We start from the raw sequence: 14541 nt of genomic DNA, 5'->3' as shown, positions 1-14541 counted from the left end.
CCAGTTCACTCTTATTAGGCAATGAGAATATAAAGACCAATTAGAAGAGCACAGCCTGGTAGTTGAGAGCCAAGGGCCCTGAATTGAGGTGGACAGGCATTTCAAACGGCAGCTTCCCCACTTCCTAGCTGTGGGACCTCAAGCAAGTGATTTCACCTGAGCCTCGAACATCTCACCTAGAAAATGGAGCTAATCATTTAATGTCAGACTATAATGAATTATATGTAAAATGCTTAGCACAGTCCCTTACTCATTACGAACCTTCAATAAATGCTAGCTATTGGGTTTTTATTTTAAAGATTTAATAAAGTGTTTTTCTAAAAAAAAAAACTCAGTGAACATGGAGAAGAAAACAAAACTTTTAAAGCCCAAGTATCTCCAAATGGTACAAATATAATAACTCAGTTACTCTTTCCAAAGGCATTTATTGTTAAAGGCTTTTTTGTTTCCTTTCGGGGAAAAAATGTTTATATGCTACTACATCTATCAATCCATCTTCTATATGTGTTTTTTAAATTACTACAAAAGTAATCTTACTATACACACCATTCAGCACCTTGCCTTTTCCACTTACTATATCTTCGTGATTTTTCCACTTCAGAACATATAGATCTACTTCATGTTTTAAAATGGCTGAACCATGAATTAGCTAACCAGTTTTCTACTAAAGGACACTGGTTGATTCTAGTTCTTTGCACTGAACATCTTGCACATGTTCTTTGCCAGTTAAACCTTAGGGTGAATTTCCAGTAGCTCAATAATTGAAACAAGGGGTACTTACATTAAAATTCTTCTTGTAAATATTACCAAATTGTCCTTCAAAAAGATCACAGTAATTCACATTTCCTATGAACATAGTATGACCACCACAGAAACATATCTGTTTCTTTATAACGTCACCCTAGGCATTACTAAGTGTAGTATTTTATAACTATTGTTACTTGCTTTAGGGTATTTTCAGGACTAATGAATGCAGGCTAGCGTTATGGAAGGAATTTGGGCGTCAAAGTCAGACAGTCCTAACATTGCCCTTTGCCAGTTAGATCTCGATTCCCTTACTTGTAAAGTTGGGCATAATAGCAGTGTCTAACTCATAAGGCTCCTTTGAAGAATAAATGAGTCAATCCATTCAACGCACTTAGGCTTCCAAACACTAACTGCTCAATAAATGTAACTGCGCAAATAATAACTTTCCACTTCCAAGGCTCAAAGATGGGGGGAGGGGTCACTTCTCCCAAGAGTGTGCCCTTGAGATTTAGAATTTTTCTTTAATTCTGTATCAACCTCCACTCCAAAGTAACTATTGCTGGGGCAATCATTTTCAAGAACACAGCTGAGTTTTACCACAATGTGAAGAAATCTTAGGGTATAAACTATATGCAGTATCTGTAAATTACAGGTACATAAGCTCATTTTATGCACTTAGCTTGGCACAAGTTTAAAATGCTAAACAGTTTGCTTCAGGCACTAGTTGTTCACTTCTCTTATTCCTCCCTTCTAGTTTATACCTACTTCCGTTATGATCCCTGGAGCCATTAACTGTTCTGGATAATTCCACCTTCCAAGTGAGCCCTCTCACCTTCCAGGTCCTGGAAAAAAAAACCCACAAACACCCAGGCCATGTCTATCCACGTCCCAGGCGCCTGCCTTCTCTTTGCTTAAAGCTGCCTTTGAGTTAGCAGAAAAGTAAGTCTGTAGTGTCCTCGGTCTTTGCCTATGGAAATCTCCAGCAGAGCATCGCCTCTTCTTCAGTGTTTTCGGGAGGCCCCTCGATATCAGATCGTCCTGGGTTTTTTCCAGCCTCTAAGTTTCCAATCTTCTTTTTCAAATCATGCCTCCAGCTACACCAGCTGTTAGTTCTGCATGTCAGTCCCCTCCAGGTCCACAGAAGCAATTTTATACCTTTATTATCTTTTTCTCATTATAAAAAATGTTTTTTGAAAAAAACTTTCAAAAAACATTTTGAAAAACATTTTTAAGGGTCATCCCACTACCCAAAGAAAAAAATCACCATTATATATTAATGCCATTCACAAATTTCTTTCTCTGAGAATGAAAGAATATTTTTTAAACTAAGAATGGGGTCTATAATTTTGCAAGCTGCTTCTTTTACTTACTGAAACTTCATGTTTGTGTAAAGTATTAAAAATACTCATGTAGCCCTCATAGCCTGAGTACATCTTTTCCCCCATAGCTTTGGCTTTCGTATGACCCCAATTAGTATTTAATCACATTTAACCTTGCCCACCTGGAATCCTCCATCCACCCAATGGGATTTCACCAGAAGGGCTGCTTACCACAGAGGCCACTACCTGAGCCCAGCCAGGCAAACACTCCTGTGGAGACACAAAACTCTTTATTTTCCAGATATGACGGCAGAGAGAGTTAGTTCCTTGGAACTCAGGGGCCTACTGAATAGGTATGTACCTAAAACAGATCTGAACTCCTTAATAATTTTTCCTCTCCATTTCATTTTTTTTTTTGCGTTATGCGGGCCTCTCACTGTTGTGGCCTCTCCCATTGCGGAGCACAGGCTCCGGACGCGCAGGCTCAGCGGCCATGGCTCACGGGCCTAGCCGCTCCGCGGCATGTGGGATCCTCCCGGACCGGGGTACGATCCCGTGTCCCCTGCATCGGCAGGCGGACTCCCAACCACTGCACCACCAGGGAAGACCTCCGTTTCATTTTTAATGTCAAAGGTAGTAGTTAGGAAAGCCTTTTGTTAATTTATTAAGTACCAAATAAATGTAGGAAGTAGTTTAAAAAATAACCATAATCTTTTAATTGTTTATATCTGCATGTTTATTGAAAATTTTAATCTGTTGTATAACCATACCCTTCATTTCTGTGCATCTGAATCACCTGGGGGTGTTGTTAAATTACAGATGGCTCCGTCTCAGCCCCAGAGTTTCTGATTCTGGGGTGGGGAAAATAATTTGCACTGCTGCTGCTGGTCCAGGGACCACACTTTAAGCACCACTGTTCTAAAAAGTGGTAGGACTTTGTACTTGGACCTTCCCTGCTCAATATTCATTAATCTATCCACTCATTCATTCATTCATTCACTCATTCACTCACTCAACATACATTGGTTGAATTCCTACTTTACACCAAGCACTTTGCTAAATAGTGGGAATAGAAAGATGGATAAGACACAGCGCCCTAAAGAGTTCATGGCCCCTTGAGGAACACAGACAATGTAATCAATATTTATATTATAGTGTGGCAAGTGCCATGACAGAGATATGGCCAGTGTGCTCCTGAAGGGCATCAGGGAAGGATTTTTGGATGCAGTGATTGGGCTGTAGGCATGGACGCCAGAGGGGTTAGTAGGGGCCAGACCCAGCTAAAGAAAAGCCTTATGTAGTAAGCTGAGGGGTTTGACTTTTGCCCTGGAGGCCGTAGGAAGTCATGGAAGGTGGTTTTTGAAAGGTCGAGCAGTGCTGCACTGAGCAAAAGTAAAGGATTCAGAAACCAGGCCTAAGTTCAAAACTTGGCTTTGCTACTAGTATGACCTGGGGCAAGTTACCGAATCTTCTTTGGGTCTCCCTTTCCTTATGTGGAAAGAGAAAAATAGTATTTACCTTATTTAGGTGTTGTGAAGATTAAGGAAGAAAAAGTACCTAAATGCCTGGCATGTACTAATGAATGATGATTTAATGAATGGTGATTATGATCAGGTTTAACCTTTAGAAAGCTAAAGACATGGAAGACATGCCTCTCAGATAACTACAATTCATTTGAGACTACCAGGCTAGTTCAAACATCAAGGCCATATTTGTCATAGTGGCAAGTTGGATGATTTAATGGTATAATAATAATGATCTATTGATTACAGACTATATTCCAGGCATTGTGCAAAGTGATTCACACACATTTAATTCTTGTAATAGCTGTAAGAGTTAATTGTTATTATTATTATTCCCAATTTTACAATGAATGGAATAAAGCTCAGAGAAGTTAAGTAATTTGTACAAAGTCACACAGTTTGTCAGTGGCAGAGCTTGAATTCAAACTCAGGTCAGTCTGACCCCAGAGTCTACACTGTATTAACCACCTTGTTTCAGAGCAAGCAGTTCTGTTTCTTTGGCATATAGAGTAGTGAATGAGTGGTAAAACAGTGTTAAAAATTTCGGAGTTATCTTTCTGTTTCTCTAAACGTGAGCAAGGCTGACTGTTCCTACTGATTTCCTATCCCCTCTGAGAACATGCCGCCATGACCTGCCAGGGGCCACTTAACTTGGGTCTGTGGCACTTCCTGTTGATGCCGAGGTTGTCACAATTACATTCCACAATGCCCTGGAGACTTTGCAACAGGGAACCTCCTTCTCTTGCCCCTGGGACCATATTCAACTCCATGCGAGGGGGCAGGGAATAAGCTTAATTATTTTTCATACTGTTATTACAAATAGCAGTTCTTGTTTATTGGGCACTTGCTATGCGTCAGGAACTTTGTAGAACACTTCAATCCTCACCACAACCCACGGCAAGTACTACTATCCCTAGTTTAAAGAGGAGGCAACTGAGGCTCAGGGAGGTTGAGATCTAAGATCACACAACTAGCAGATGCAGATTCAAGCAGAGAACTGGTACCTTCATTTTTACAAACCTTACATTTTTCATTTCTTCATTTTAGCCTCTGTAGCTAAAACACTTCCAAACACAAATGTAATCCTCTTGAATGCTTCTACTGCCTACATGACTTAGTTACCAGACAATAGTTCAAACCCTGTTTTTAATGATGTGTATGCAAATAATGCCTGTTGCCTCAAAATTATTGCATACCATAAGAAGTCACTTTTTGGCTATTATCAAAAAAAACAAGAAGTAACAAGTGTTAGTGAGGGTGCGGAGAAAAGGAACCCCTGGTACACTTTTTTTGTGAATATAAATTGGTACGCCTATATGGGAAACAATATGGAGGTTCCTCAAGAAATTAAAAACAGAATTACCATCTGATCCAGCAATCCCACTTCTGGGTATATATTCAAAGGAAATGGAATTGTATCTGAAAGAGATATCTATACCCCCATGTTCGCTGCAGCATTATTTACAATAGCCAAGACATGGAAACAATCTAAGTGTCTGTTGTTGACAGATGAATGAATAAACAAAATGTGATGTATATATATATATATACACACACAAACACACATTTATTTTATTTTATAAAATATATATAAGTATGTATTGTACAATATAAAATATATATACTATTATATATAATATATATTATATATAATATTATACTATATTATCATACTAAATATACTATGTATTATATATTATATATATTATATAGTATGTATATTATATATATTATATATATGTATGTATAAAGTAAAATGCTTCTCAGCCATAAAAATGAAGGAAATCCTGACATTTGTGGCAGCATTATGCTAGGTGAAAAAAGTCAAACAGAGAAAGACAAATATGGTATGATCTCACCTATATGTGAAATCTAAAAAAAACCCAAACTCACAGAAACTGAGTAAATTGGTGGTTGCCAGGGCCAAGGGTGTGAGGGAAATGGGTGAAGGTGTTCAGAGGGTTCAAACTTCCAGTTACGAGATGAGTAAGTTCTGGGGATGGAATGCACAGCCTGGTGACTGTAGTTAGCAATATTGTATTGTGTATTTGAAAGTTGCTAAGAGAGTAAGTCTTAAAAGTTCTCACCACACACAAATGACGTAACTGAGGTGAAGGATGTGTTAACTAGCCTTATCATGGTCATCATTTCACAACATATACATACATGGAATCGTCCCATTGCACACTTTAAATTTACACAGTGTTCTATGTTAATTATGTCTCAATAAAGCTGGGGAAAAAAAGAAGTCATTTTCCCCTCCCCCATTTACTAATTCATTCTTTTTGGCAAATGGTAGTTTATAATAGTTACATACAGGGCTAAATTTTGGCTGTTTAGTATAAACCCTCAATGTGAAATTGAGGATTCTTAAATAGTTGAAAAGTATGGTTATGAAAACATTGTGAATTCCAGTCCCACCTGATTCAACTTCTAAAGGGAATTTATCCTCAGTCCCACCTGATTCAACTTCTAAAGGGAATTTATCCTAAGTGTTCACAACTTCCAGAAAGTGAAATCTTGACCTCCTTGGGCCTTCATGTGCTCTCAGGAATTCCCCCAGCAGGTAACCAAAATTGAGAATAGAAAGAAATTGCCTTCACATTGAATTCTTAGTCATTTAAAAGGACTGGTGTCTGAATGCTTTAAAAGGCTGATATATAAGTATGAGAAATGATGTTTAGATAGATATTATTTGCCAAAAGAGATTGTTGTTATTGCTGAACTCATGGCACTGTATAAATCCTGTTAATTTTTTTTCTTTTTTAAGAGCAGCTAGTTGAATATGCAGAGTTCCAGCACTAGGTGTCAGCAAAACATTAAATAGAAACTCCCACTTTTTTTTCTTTATTTTTCAAAGTTTTCATAACAATAAAAATAAAATACATTTCCTGGATTTTAGAAAAGACGACACAACACACTTCCTTGCCGCTGTGACATCAGTGGAAGAGAGGCACCAGAGGGAATCACCATGGCTCAAGAAACTGTAAGTCTTAGTTTGACTTTCAACTTTGAATGGCCTGGTACTCAATTTTGTGTCACCTGGAAAGGATTAAAATTTTGAGGTGAGGGTGAACTAGTTCCTAAAATTCTAAATAATGAATTCTTTCACAGAGAGAAATCTAATTTTCAAGCTGACCACAGCACTGGTGTCAATGAACTCATTGAATGCTTTTCCCATGTGAACAAGATGAATAAAATTAATATAATGGTTCACTTTGATGAGCCTTGGGAGTTGTCCCATCCTATGTCTGGTCTGGTGTATAGAGAGATTTGAGAAACATTACTGTGAAAGTTCTTTCCTAAAGTCTGTAGTAACCTAGGTAGTGTATGTCTCTAATCCTTCCTTCACACTTCCAGAGTGTCATGAAGCAAGTGTGTTTGAAGCAAGTCTGAGTACATCTTTCTGCTGATTTCAGCAACTCCCTATCAAGATAAACTGCAAATTCATATGCATAGAATATAAGGTCACCTATAATTTTGTCCCTGCTTACCTTCTGCATCTACTGAGATGATCATATAGTTTTTATTCTTCAATTTGTTAATATGGTGTATCACACTGACTGATTTGCAGATATTGAAAAGTCCTTGCATCCCTGGGATAAATCCCACTGGATCATGGTATATGATCCTTTTAATGTGTTGTTGGATTCAGTTTGCTAGTATTTTGTTGAAGATTTTTGCATCTATGCTCATCAGTGATATTGGCCTGTAATTTTCTTTTTGTGTGTGTGGCATCTTTGGTTTTGGTATCAGGTTCGAAAGTATTCCTTCCTTTGCAATTTTCTGGAATAGTTTCAGAAGGATAGGCATTAACTCTTCTCTAAATGTTTGGTAGAATTCACCTGTGAAGCCATCTGGTCCTGGACTTTTGTTTGTTGGGAGTTTTTAAATCACTGATTCAACTTCAGTACTAGTAATTTGTCTGTTCATATTTTCTATTTCTTCCTGGCTCAGTCTTGGGAGATTGTACCTTTCTAAGAATTGTCCATTTCTTCTAGGTTGTCGGTTTAATTGGCATAGAGTTGCTCATACCTGCTTACCTTCCAAGTACATCCCCCACCTTCACATCCTTTATGTTCTAGTGCAACTAAACTCATCACGGTTTTAGTAAATTTGCACCCAGTCTCAGGGCTTTAAATACCATCTTTTAAACTGAAGACTCCTAAATTTCCATGTGCAGCCCAGACCATTCCCCTCAGCTCTAGATTCACTCTTACTCTATAGCTGTACTTGTATGTATTCAGACATCTCAGATTTAACATGTCCAACACTGAACCTTGACAACCACCTCTCCTCAAAAAAAAAAAATCCTCAGTAAATGGCAATTCCAGCTTGCAGCTGTTCAGGCCAAACCCTTGTGATGGTCCCTGAGTCTTCTGTTTCTCTCCTGCCATATCCAATCCATGTGGAGATACTGAAGGAATTACCTTCATAATATATCCAAAATTTGACCACTTCTGTTACCAAAACAAACTTGAGTCCACTCATCTGAGTGCAGTAAAGCCAATCTACTGACACCAGGTTGTGGTGAAGGGAAGTACAGCATTTATTGCAGGGCACCAAGCAAGGAGTCCAGGCAGTTAGGGCTTAAAAGACCCAAACTCCCTGATAGGTTTCAGCAAAGCATTTTTTGTAATAAATGTATTTATTTTATTCATTTATTTCTGGCTTCCTTGGATCTTCGTTGCTGCGCGTGGGCTTTCTCTAGTTGCGACGAGCGGGGGCCACTCTTCGTTGTGGTGCGCAGGCTTCTCACTGCGGTGGCTCCTCCTGTTGTGGAGCACAAGCTCCAGAGTGCAGGCTCAGCAGTTGCTCAGTAGTTGTGGTGCACGGGCTTAGCTGCTCCGCGGCATGTGGGATGCTCCCAGACCAGGGCTCGAACCCGCGTTCCCTGCATTGGCAGGCGGACTCTCAACCACTGCGCCACCAGGGAAGCCCCAGCAAAGCATTTTTAAAGGCCAGGTGAGGGAAGGGAGTCCCAGTGTTTGTGATCAGCTCGTGCACAATTCTCTGATTGGTTGATGGTGAGGTGACAGGGCAGTGTCACAAGGGTTAACATTATCAATCCTTAGGCTTCAGTAGGTCTGGGGGCTATGCGGTCAGGGTCATCATGTAGTTAATTTCTTCCATTTGGTGGGGGTTTAGCATCTACAAAACAACTCAGGAAATGTGCATCAGATACTCTTACCTAGGTACTGTAGAGAGGAGCTAAAGCAGAGGATATGGGGAAGGGGTCTGTCCCGGGAAGACCCCACAGGGTCCTGCTTGGTGATACTTCTTACCACCTCTACTGCAATGAATCTGGTCCAAACTACCATTTTCACTTTCCTGGGTTATTGCTCTAGTCTCCTAACTGCTCTTGCTGCTGCCATACTTACCCCTCACTCAGTGTCTTTTCAACACAGGAACCAGAGTGTTCCTGTTACAGCCATAAAACCCTCCAGTGGTTTCCCACTTCACTCAGAGTGAAGTCAACATCCTTAGAATTGTCTAGAAGGCCCTGCATGATCTGGCTGCTCCAAAATGTTAGGCACACTCTGACACCAGCCTCTGTACTTGCTGTGCCATCTATCTGGAATTCTTTCCCCAGAGACACACAGCTCCCTTCCTCTCCTTGGGTCTTTTACTCAAAAGCTGCTTCTGCAATGAGGCTACTCTATATAAAATTGTAAACCACCCCCCAGTACAATGCCTTCAATCCCTCTTATCTGCTTCATTTTTTTTGTTTTCAATAACACTTATTCTCTTCTAACTAGGCATTTTGTTTAGTATATTTCCCCTGTTAGAATGTAAGTTCAACAAGGACAGGGATTTTACTCAGTTTTGTTCACTGCATATTCCAGTGCCTAGAACAGTGCCTGCAACATAGTGTTAAACAGTGAGGAATTGATTAAACTGCTTATACTATTATGCATATATGATATTTCTTTCCCATGTACCTCTGTTTATGATATTACTTCTGCCTAGAAGTCTTTTCCCTCTCTTCATTTTTTCCCCTATGGATTTCTTATCAGCATTCTTTTTAAAAAATATCTTTATTGAGATATAATTTGCATACTATATAGTTCATCCATTTAAATTGTATAATTCAATGGCATTTACTATATTCACAGAGTTGTGCAACCATCATCACAGTTTTTTAGAACATTTTCATCCCCTCAAAAAGAAACTTTTTAGCTACTGCCCACCCTGTACCCTTAATCCCTCCACCCCTAAGCAACCACTAATCTACATCTCTATAGGTTTGCCTGTTCTGGGCATTCTGTATAAATAGAATCATATAATATGTGGTCTTTTGTAAGTGGCTTCTCTCCCTTAGCATCATGGAGAGGCTCATCCATGTACTAGCATGGATCAGTATTTCTTTTCTTTTCATGGCCGAATAATATTCTATGGTATTGATATACCACATTTTGTTTATCCATTCATCAGTTAATGGATATTTGAATTGTTTCCACCTTTTCACTATTATGAATAATGCTACTATAAACATACAAGTTTTTGTGTGGACATATATGTTTTCATTTCTCTTGGATATATACATAGGAGTAGAATTGCTGTGCCATATGGTCATTCTAGGTAACTATTTAAGAAACAGACTGTTTTCCAAAATGGCTGCACCATTTTACATTTCCACCAGCAGTGTATAAGAGTTCCAGTTTCTCCTCATCCTCCCCAATATTTGTCATTGTCTAACTTTTTGATTCGAGCCATACTAGTAGGTATGCCATGGTATCTTTTATCATTTTGATTTGCCTTTCCTTGATTAATGATGTTGACTTCCTTCCTTCCTTCCTTCCTCCCTCCCTCCCTCCCTCCCTTTTCTTTCTTTCATTCTAATTTATTTTTTATTGAGGTAACATTGGTTTAAAACACTATATAAGTTTCATGTGTACATTATACTTCTACATCTATACACTACAGTGTGCTATGCTTACCACCAAACATTTATTTCCATCTGTCACCATACAGTTGACCCCCTTTACTGGTTTTGCCCTCCACCCCCCAAGCTTTTCCCCTCTGGTAACTACTACTCTGTTCTCTCAGCATCTTTCCACATGCTTTTTCATCATTTGTATATCTTCTTTGGGAAAATGTCTATTTAGATCCCTTTCCCAGTTTAGAATTGGGTTATTGGTCTTTTTATTATTGAGTTGTAAGTGTTCTTTATATATTTCAGATACAAGTTTCTTAACAGACATGATCTGTAAATGTGATCTCTCATTCTATAGACTGTCCTTTCACTTTCTTGATAGTGTCTTTTGAAGCACAAAAGTTTTAAATTTTGATTAAGTTCAATACATCCATTTTATCTTTGCTTGTGCTTTTGGTGTCATGTCTAAGAATGCTTGGCCAAATCCAAGGTCATGAAAATTTAACCTATGTTTTCTCCTAAGAGTTTTATAGTTTTAGCTCTTACATTTAGGTCTTTTATCCATTTTGAGTTTATGTTGTGTATGGTGCGAGGTGACGGTCTAATTTCATTCTTTTGCATGTAGCTAACTAGATGTTTCAGCACCATTTGCCAAAAAGACTAAAACAAGATTTTAATGGCCTGTTTGTTGCAGAAGATGGGACGTATTCCAGAGTCCAGTGGTTCTCAAAGCGTGGTCCCCAGAGCAGTAGCATGGGTATCACCTGGGAACTAGTTAGAAGCACAAAGTTTCAGGTCCCATTGTCAACCTACTGAATCAGAAGCTCAGGGGTTAGGCCCAACAATCTAGGTTTGAATAAGTCCCCCAGGGGATTCTGATGCAAAATCAAGTTTGAGAACCACGGCAAGTCAAACCAACTGATGAAGCACTTGTACTTAATGAGCATCTCTTGTATGGATCATCTCCCTTTCCCCCTTATACTTGGTCAGGCCACCAAATCCTATCGATCCTTTCTTATTAATATTTCCTGCATTCATTTACCACCACCTTTACCCATTCTGAGCCTCACTATTTAGTTCAGTTCCTCATCACCTCACACTACAAGAGCCTCCTAATACCCCACTCCACCTCTTACATTGTCCTTTCCAGGTTGACCCAAGATTCCTAGAATATTGTACGTGTCAGTCAGTGCCTTACTGAAAAATAAGTGATAATGCCTTACCACCTCCAAGATGAAGCACACATTCTTCACTTGGGCAATCAAGGATCTCCTTCATTTGGTTCTAAACTGACTTTAAAATTTTTTTTCATTTATGAATCCTCAACAGGAACTGCTGTATATCTAAATTATTCCTTACACATACCATGAGAATTTTTGCCTCTGTACCTTTCCCTTTTCCAACTCCTCCCACCCCGTACTCACCACCTCCCTCGTTTAACTCCCACTTCTCCCCTAGATTTTAGCTTTGATGTCTTAACTTTTAGGATGCCATTCTTGGGTGCTTTAGAAAAGATAAGGTACCCCTTCCCCTCCTCTGTGCTCCCATAGAACACTGTACTTACCCACTGTATTTTAATTGTCTGTTTGTCTCCTCTATGAGTGTGTAAATTTCATGATGGCAGGAATCTTGTTCATTAACTCAACAAATATTTATTGAACAGTACTGTGTGCCAGGCCCTGTATCCCCCACACCTAGGAGGTATTCAATAAAACTTTTAATGGATTAAAATGAGGGTTATCCCTTTTTATGCTTGCCCCTCCAGCCACATATTGCTCTGTAAACCATGATTTATGGAGGATGAGTTTTTGGACACTTAAGATGACATCCAAAGTAAGTGGTGTAAAAAACATAAGAGCTATGGACCTAATAGCAAAGAAGAAGGGAAGGAAGGAAACTTGTCCAAACTCATCAACTACAACGTGTTAGGTACCTTATAGGAAATAAAGCCCTTTATTTTCTTCCTCTGTTTTATGTGAATTTGTAACTAAAATTAAATATGTGCAAATAAAGAGAATTTATCGTGAGAAAGTAAATCTTTTTTGGCACATATTTGCGTGTCAGAAAAGATGAGCATTTCATATTAAGATTAGGAAGGAGTCATTTGGGTGTGAATTGTGTTCCACTATTCATAATTTATAGGTTGATTATAAATATTTCTTCCCACCTCTTACCATACTTTCCTCTCTAACCATCATTGATTAATGACATCAATTGAGAATGCATCTGACTTGGGAAAAGGTAGCAGAGAATAAAAGTGGGAATTCCAAAATGTTTTCAGACAGCCTGGAAAGTTCAGCCTCCTTTCAGTATTCAGGAAAGACTGGACTATGAACAGGATTCCAGATTCACCTAAGGTTAAGGTCAAAGTTTCCAAACTAGGGGCTGTGGATCCCTTAAGGGTTATATAAAAAACAAACATTGTCTATACACAATAAATAGATCTGGTACATATATGTGAAACTATGGACTGTAAAACAGAAGAACATGAACTTCATCTAAAATACTACTACTACTCAGAGGTAGCCACAGTTACATATTTTTAAATAAACTTTTATTTTAGAAGAGATTTAGATTTATAGAAAAATTGTGAAGATAGTACAGAGAATTCCCATACAACCCACACTGTTTCCCCTATTATTAACATCTTACATTAGTATGCTACATTTGTTATACTTAATGAATCAGTATTGGTTCATTATTATTAATGGAAGTCCATATTTTAGTCAAATTTCCTTAGTTTTTACCTAATGTCCTTTTTCTGTTCCAAGATCCCATCTGTTACATTTAGTTATCACATTATAGTTAGTTGTCATATTTCTTTAGGCTCCTCTTAGGTGTGACAGTTTCTCAGACTTTCTTAGTTTTTGATGATATTGACAGTCTTGAGGAGTACCAGTCAGGTATTTGTAGAATGTCCCTCAATGGGATTTGCCTGATTTTCTCATAATTACACTGGGGTTATGAGATTTGCGGAAGAAGACCCACAGAAGTAGAGGGGCATTCTTATCAACCCATATCAAGGGTACTAAATGTAATATATATATATATATATATATATATATATATATATATATATATATATACACACACACACATATATCTTAATAATATATATATTATTATATTGTACTTACTGTTTTGTACCCTGCTGTTTTCATTTAAATGACTATTGTGAAACCCTTTTCCATGTCATTAATAGCAGTATATGAATATCTAAAAGTTCATTTTTAAATTTTAATGGCTTTAGAGGTACATTTTGTCTCCATATCTTTCTTCAAAAGATGGATTCCCCAGATCCAATTCCTATCGTGTGCAAGACGGTGTAATTTGTTTACATTATAAAAGGGGTTCTAATTAAGGAATTTCGTTCCTATACCCTGGCATTGCACACTGAGGGCTCTTGGTTGAGTTGGACTTTGTGAGCTATTTTCATGTACTTGTTGAAGTTTCTTTGAGGTCAGTGAGATGTGAGCAGGTGAGAGAAAAGTATAGAGGATGGGTTAGGTAGAGAATTAAGAAAAATAAGAGATTTTTCTCCTTGTCAATTGCATTATTATGAACTTTCATCAAATCTTTAACTGTGGTCATTTTTAAGTCTTTTGTCATTTACAGACAGTTCTGAGTGTACTCTGATGCTTTTGCAAAAACGTTCCTGTAAAAGGGTTTCATCTTCAAGGAATTCATGGAAAAGACTCAGACAAGTACAGGTTTCTAACTGACTGTACTGCTGAACTGAATGAATAATCATTTTCGGAACTCTAATGGAAAACTGATGAATTCATAAAAGTGCTAACAAAAGATCAAGGTGAAAAAAAATTAATTACATGAGACTGAGTGAACTGATGAGGATGATTATAATTTTTGTAACTTTCTGTTTGAATAAAAAAAAAATCCCACAAGGACTCAGAGGCAAAAAATATACAAATCAATTTTCACTGCAAAGTAAAGGAGCTGTTACCGTGGAGGATTACTGGACTGAATGTCAGTATTATGACATAGTATGAGTGTGTTTCGTGTTTGGTAATTGCAATCACTGTTGCTTTTGTTGTGGTCATCCACTTACAATGCTTGG

The sequence above is a fragment of the Pseudorca crassidens genome, chromosome X (assembly GCF_039906515.1).
Source record: "Pseudorca crassidens isolate mPseCra1 chromosome X, mPseCra1.hap1, whole genome shotgun sequence".
In the NCBI taxonomy this organism is placed as follows: Eukaryota; Metazoa; Chordata; class Mammalia; order Artiodactyla; family Delphinidae; genus Pseudorca; species Pseudorca crassidens.
The sequence above is the reverse complement of the archived record's forward strand: the minus strand, read 5'-3'. Positions refer to the sequence as shown.